This window comes from Macaca thibetana, chromosome 4 (assembly GCF_024542745.1).
Source record: "Macaca thibetana thibetana isolate TM-01 chromosome 4, ASM2454274v1, whole genome shotgun sequence".
Classification (NCBI taxonomy): Eukaryota; Metazoa; Chordata; class Mammalia; order Primates; family Cercopithecidae; genus Macaca; species Macaca thibetana.
The window spans coordinates 47,561,645-47,568,977 of NC_065581.1; the positions used below are offsets into that span (position 1 = coordinate 47,561,645).

At 32.3% G+C, this 7,333-nt stretch overlaps 1 protein-coding gene across 1 annotated transcript in view; it reads right to left on the bottom strand.

Annotated features, from left to right (window-relative positions):
* Positions 1-7,333, bottom strand: part of RCAN2 (regulator of calcineurin 2) — a 478,595-nt gene that overhangs the window by 432,473 nt on the left and 38,789 nt on the right. The window lies entirely within an intron of this gene.

The following is a 7,333-nucleotide window of genomic DNA, read 5'->3' on the forward strand; positions in this document are numbered from 1 at the left end:
AAATCCAATATACCCAGCACTTATCCAATCACATTCATAATTTTCTGATGAAATCATATCTACTGATTATCTTGGAACACTGCTTATTTTTGCCAACTCGGAATCATCAACTCATTTTCCAAAATAATTCTCAGTAAATAAAAAGGATTTAAAATTTCAGTAATTTTTGTGTCCATACTCACAGGCTTAAGAATTCTAAACTCACTTACTTATTATAATACCACTCTATGTGGTATTTCTCTACATTTTTTCTCCTCTCAAATGATTTTTTTCTTACTGAAAATGCATATACTTATTTTTAATTATGTACAGTTTTTTATATGTATAAATGAATTAGTATATCTAATTATAGACTAATTTATACAATAAGATATAAATTATATATGAATTAATTTATATATATAATTAAAGTGGTAACATTTATTAAGTTTGCTTTCAATATGGAATAACATGTCTTTTTCAAGTGCTCCAAATCCTATTTGATTGTAAGCCACTAGTGGACACGTGTACATCTTCCATTTTTATATAAATCTCTGCTCTCTTTAGTAGCATTTATTTGCTATTAAGAAAAAAGTGATTACAGCTACATATAACAAGAATCAATTAATTTTATCTTTATTGTTTTAAGAATCTGTGACTATCATATGAGTCTGCAATTTCTCTTTTACTTTGCTAATAAAAAAATTCAGGACAATGTAAATATAAAAGAATTTGTTACTCAGTGATCTTCAAATTTTCAAGCGCATTTATTTACAGTTGTTATAATTACATATATTTTTTCTGTTAATGAAAACAAATTCCTTCAGGACTTTCCTAGAAAAGAAATGGTTAATTTTAATACTTGATGGTTAAAACAAGTTCTTTGGAAAGGAAAATAAGTAATTCTTTGCTTTCCAATTAAACTGAGACTCTTTAAAGATGACTACCAAGCAAATATATATTATTATTGAATGCCAGATAATGTGGAAGAAAGACTGAACCCAGAGTATCCTACTTTGGGTTCTAATTCTGACAGAAGAGTATAACTAGGATCAAGTCCCTTCACTTCTGAATTCCCATTTCCTTAAAAGCTGAAGTGAGACGAGCATGGTGGCTCACACCTGTAACCCAGCACTTTGGGAGGCCAAGGCGGGCAGATGCCTGAGCTCAGGAGTTGAAGACCAGCCTAGGCAACAGAGTGAAACCCTCGTCTCTACTAAAATACAAAAAATTAGCTGGGCGTGCAGGCATGCGCCTATAGTCCCAGCTACTCAGGAGGCTGAGACAGGAGAATTGTTTGAACTCGGGAGGCGGAGATTGCAGTGAACTGAGATTGCACCACTGCACTCCAGCCTGGGCAACAGAGGGAGACTGTCTGCGAAAGAAAAAAAAAAAATGCTGAAGTGATTGACCTCTAGAATCTTAACCTGTATATACTTAAAGGGAGCCATTATATTGATGTCATGTTTAAAAAAATAGAATTTTTAAAATTTCATTAGGATTCTTTTTGCCTGGGTTTATTTTCTCATATTTCAAGATAGGGGAAAAAATTATTCAGACCTTAAAGTATAATACAGAGTTCTTAATGTGTCTGGACTGTCTCATCCTGAAATCCATTCTTCACAGGGAAGCAGCCTCATCTTCCATTGGGCAACTTTGGGCATATTCTCACCTTCAATTTCTCCTATATACACACATAGTAAAAATTAAAACCTTTAATGCTATATCCAAGACCTTCTCAATCTGACTACAGGCCATTTTTCTCACTTTTACCTTTCACTGCTACCTGTACCCTACCTCCTTGGAAATGCATTGCTCTAATTATTTCCCTGGAGATGCTCTATACTTGCTGCTTTTCTATGTAGTTTATTCTGTTCCCTCCATCTACCTTTCTTCCCACCACCACCACCTAGTCATCTTTATTTGTATTGTTTAATTCTACCTCAGTTATCTAAAACGATCACCTACTATTTCCTCTCTGAAGCCTTCAGTATCTTCAGTACCCCCTTTCTCCCATTGCTTCCCCTACTACATAGATGTACGTATCAGCATCCCCTACACAAGATGTATCGCTTGAAAGCAAGGACCATGTAACACATCTTTGTATCCCTTATAAACTTCAAATAGGAGCCACTCTGAAGGTACCCGTTGAATTGAGAGGGTTTTTTGGAGAGTGGGGAGAAAGACATTTATACACATGATTAAATCATTTTGTTCTCTTCTTCAGAATAATTATGTTGGGTCAATAACATTTCTGATTTTATAAAATTTTTTTACATATTAAATGCTTAATTGTTTTTAAATGATCATGTGTGTTTAAAACATGTCATAATTTTTAAGGATCATCTTCATCAGTTTAATAGCTATTCCATAAAATCTAGAATTTGATAGTTTCAAATAATATATAATTGACTAACAGTTAATAAATATGTGATATGCTTACATTATTCTTCATTTTAAAGCATGTATGGAAATGTACGGAAACAAAGCATTATTTGGCCTTCATTGATGCCATACACATGCACATTTTACCCACACTCAAGTGTTTAATTATTTCCGAATTTTGAGGAATACATTATTTTTTTCTCTCCCCATACTTTACCCCCAACAGGCTGCTGTGATTGTCAACAGCAGCAGGAGCCACTTCAAGGTTTGATAAAAGCAGATGAAGATGCTTAAAGATGTCTGTTTGCTGAAAATATCTGGTAACAGACAGGAATATATGTGAGTAAATAAACTGTGTTATTCTGATTTTAAAAGTAAATGTTTTAAAGTGCCTAATTGCTTGTTATCACGGGTTTTGTTTTGTCCTGTTATAGTTCTGAGTTAAGAAGGTAATAACAAGGAAGAAAATACATGCTACAGCATGGATGAACCTTAAAAACATTATGCTGAGTGAAATAAGCCAGGCAAAAGTGAACACATACATGATTTTACTTGAGGTACTAGAATAATAAAATTCATAAAGACAATATAGAATAGTGGGGAGGGCATGAGTAGTTGTTTAATGGGTACAGTTTCAGTTTGGGAGATGAAAAAATCGAAATGGATGGTGGTAATGGTTGTACAACAATGTGAATATATTTAATGCCACTGAGCTCTACACTTAAAAATGGTTTGAATAGTAAGTTTTGTTTTATGTATATTGTACCACAATAAACAGAAAATTTAAAAATCCATGTGCGTAGATGCGAAAAAATATTAGCAAATTAAATCCAGCATCATATAAAGTATAAATACATCATGACTAAGTGAGATTTATCCTGGGAATACAAAATTAGTTCAATATCCTAAAAAATCAATATAATTCACCCAATTAACAGAACAAACAAAACATGTATCAATAGAATGTGAAAAAGTATTTGATAAAATTCAATAGTATTTGATAAAAATTCTCAACAAAATAGCAAAAAAAAAAAAAAAGAAAGAAAGAAACTTCCTCATCCTGTTAAAAAGGATCTAAGTAAAACCTATAGCTAACATTGTATTGGTGAAAGACTTTCTCCTTAAATCAGGAACAAGGCAATATCAATTCTCACCATTTTATTCTAATCTGTACTGAAGTTCTTAGCCATTGCAGTAAACCAAGAAAAGGAAATAAAAGACACATTTATTAGAAAAGAAGACATAGAACTGCCTTTATTCACAGATGATATAATTATGTATATAAAAAAGCCTCAAGGATACCAAAAGCTACAAGAATTAATAATGAAGTCCTAGTAAATTCACAAGATATAAGGCCAATATACAAAAATATATTTTGATATACTGGCAATGAAAAACTGGGGACTAAAATATTTAAAAATTAATATTATTTACAATAGCATAAAAACATTAAAAACTTAGATATAAATCTAACAAAAGTATACAAGATTTGTTCACTGAAAAATATAAAACATTACTGAGAGAAATTAAAGATTTTAGTAGAGCAATGAACTGTGTCCATGGATTAAAAGACTCAGTATTGCTCCAAAGTTAATTCTTGTCAAATTGATCTCTACCTACAATGAAATTCTAATAAAACCCCAGCAGGTTTCAATTTTTTTTTTTTGCAGAAGTTGACAAGTATATTCTAAAATACATATAGAAAATCAGAAACAATTTTGAGGAAAAAGAACAAAGTTAGAGGATTAATATTACTTAATTTTAAGATTAGCTTTCAAGCAGTTTAGAAAATAATCAAAACAAAGGGGTATTGGCACAAAGACAGATGTAGAGATTGATGCAACAGAATAAAGAGTCAAAGAATAAACTCACATACATATGGTCAATTAGTTTTTGGCAAAAGCGCCAATAACTTAACTGAATAGTATAGTCTTTGCAACAAATGGCAATATAACAATTGGATATCCATATGGAAAAATAAAATCCTCAATCCTTACCTCACTACAAAAAGTAAAGTTAAAATGAATCATAGACCTAAATACAAGAGCTAAAATTATAAAACTTCTAAACAAAGCACTGAAAGTTTGTTTTTGTGAGTTCTTGTTTTGTTTTGTTTTTTCACCTTGGGTTAGTAAAAGATTTAATGGAACAATAACAACAAAATAAACTACCATTTAGAAAAGAAAAATGTGTGAATAATTTGATTTCATCAAAATTACAAACTCTTTTCTTCAAAAGACACTATTTAAGGGAATAAAACTGTAAACATTTGTCAAAATATCATCAAACTGTATAATATGAAAGTGTTTTACTGTACAAAAATTATGCCTAAATAGATCAAATTTTTTAAAAACCTAATTTAAGATTTTTAATCTTTAAGAATCTTAGGAGAGAACATATTTTTAAGTTTCAATTTCATTCATATTACTAATAACTACAACTTATTACATTTCCTGTGGTGGGTATTTTACCCATATTGGCTCATTTAGTCATCATATTTAAGTATAGTTCCATTTTTAGAGATGAAGAACCTAACCAAGAAAATTTTATTATCCATGTCACCCTGAGATGATGAACAGGGACTTTCAAAATCTAAAGTCCTTCCTTTCCCACTATGTTTTGTTGCATCTCAAGTATTTATTTAATGCAAACATGTTAACTGTATTTACATTAATTCATGCAGTCCTTGGAACCAAAGTGTAAGGTGCATGTCGTTATATCCATTTTCAGATATGGAAACAGACGGTAAATGATTTGCTTGGGTTACATGGCTCTTACAAATGGAGGCCAATCCTGCTGTAACTCAAAAGACTATGCTCTCTCTACTCTCATTGCCCCCTATAATGATTTGGTCTTGAATTGTCTGTGTGTGTATTCTAATAAAATTGTATTTTGTGGCACTGAAATCTTAATTTTTTAGAATTTTTAAAAACTTTTTTTAAAAATAATTTTAGATTTTCATAAAGTTTCCAAAAAAATGTATAGGGATGTACCATAACTGTTGTACACAATCAAAACCAGGAGCAAACTGACATTGGTACAATCCACAGATTCCAAAGTCACTCATTTACAAGCACACATTTCTCTGTGTGTGTGTGTGTGTGTGATTCCATGCAATTTCATCACCTTTGTGTAGCTTTGATAACTATCACTACACACAAGATACAGAACAGTTCATCAGCCCATGGCTAATGCTATCCCTTTATAGGCACTTTCATCCCTTTTTTCCCCATCCCTAACTCCTGGAAGCCGCTAATCTTTTCTCCATCTCTATAATTTGTTAATCTAAGAATATTATGTAAATAGAACAATGCAGTATGTAACCTTTTACTATTTTTTTCACTCAGTAAAATTCTATGGAGAACCTTCCTAAGTTGTTGCTCACATCAATAATTCATTTTCCTTGTTATTGCTGTGTAGGACCCTTTGGTATTGATATACCACAGTTTGTTGAACCATTTACCCATCAAAAGGCATTTAGGTTGTTTTCCGTTTAGGGTTATTAGGAATATAGTTGCTATTAACATTCATGTACAGGTTTTTGCATGAACATGTTTTCATTTATTTGGGATAAATGCCTAAATGCAATTTCTTAGTCATATGGCAAGTACATAGTTTTTAAAATGTGGCTGTACCATTTTACATTCTTACCAGCAACATAAGTGATGCAGTTGATTCACATTCTTGCCAGTACTGGTGTTATCACAATTTTTTAGCTTAGTCATTATCATGGAATGTAATGATATAACATTGTGGGGTTTTTTTTTTTTGTCTAATAACTAATGACATTGAATATATTTTCATATTCTTGTTTGTCATCTGTACATCCTCCTCTGCGAAATGCTACTTCATATCTTTTGCCAAATTTATTTTTTTTTTACTATTGAGTTTTGAGAGTCGTTTATCTATTATAGATACAAGTCCTATGTCAGACATGTGGTTTGCAAATATTTTCTCCCTGTCTATAGCTTGTCTTTTTCATTCTCCTAACAGGGTATTTCTTACTTGAATTGTTTTCTAAAAATATCCAGTGAATGTTAATTTTTCTAAGCAACTTTAAACAAGGCCAACTAGTAGTATAGAAACTATAGACTGTAAAGTATACTGCATTTCTACTTAGAGTTCTCTATATACAGAGGTCTAAGGTAGCACAAAATAAATATGATTTATTTAGCCCAATTTTCCTGCATCTTTTCCATAAAAAATATTGAAGTGGCTCACAATATTAGTATTCAAACACCTGTCATACATATTTCATCCCTGGCCTTATCCTTTCCCCCTTTATCCTTTACATATTTATATTAGGATAAGAATATCCCCTCTCCCAAACTTCACATACCGGGGCCTGTCAACGGGTAGAAGGATAGGGGAGGGATAGCATTAGGAGAAATACCTAATGTAGATGACGGGTTCATGGGTGCAGCAAACCATCATGGCATGTGTATACCTATATAACAAACCTGCATGTTCAGCACATATGTCCCAGAACTTAAAGTATAATAATAATAATAAAAGAATATCCCCTCTCCCTTCCTTTCCGAAACCAAGGGCCTCTCAAGACTAATGGGAGGAAAGTTTATTTATTATAAAACTCAAGATATTTTGCTTAATATAGTATGGGAGATATATGAGGGGATCTTCATCCTCACAGTGCAATGACCTGATTTTCAAAACTAACCCAAGTCCTTGTCCAACAGCAGAGCAAGACAGAACAAACTAACACTAACTGCTCCAGATACAGAAAAAGTGGGACATTTGAAACATCTGGGTGGATGGGGGTAAGGGATTCGGATCAACGGCCACGTGATACACCCAGACATCCTAGGATTAAGGCCATGAGCCATGAAAGGAGGTTGGAGGACAAATGAAATAGAAAAAGTAAGTCATAGTATCTACAACCCTGTGGTCTACAAAGGAGTTTGGTTATACAACATGAACCTGAAATAGACGATGGATTAAAGTCTCCATT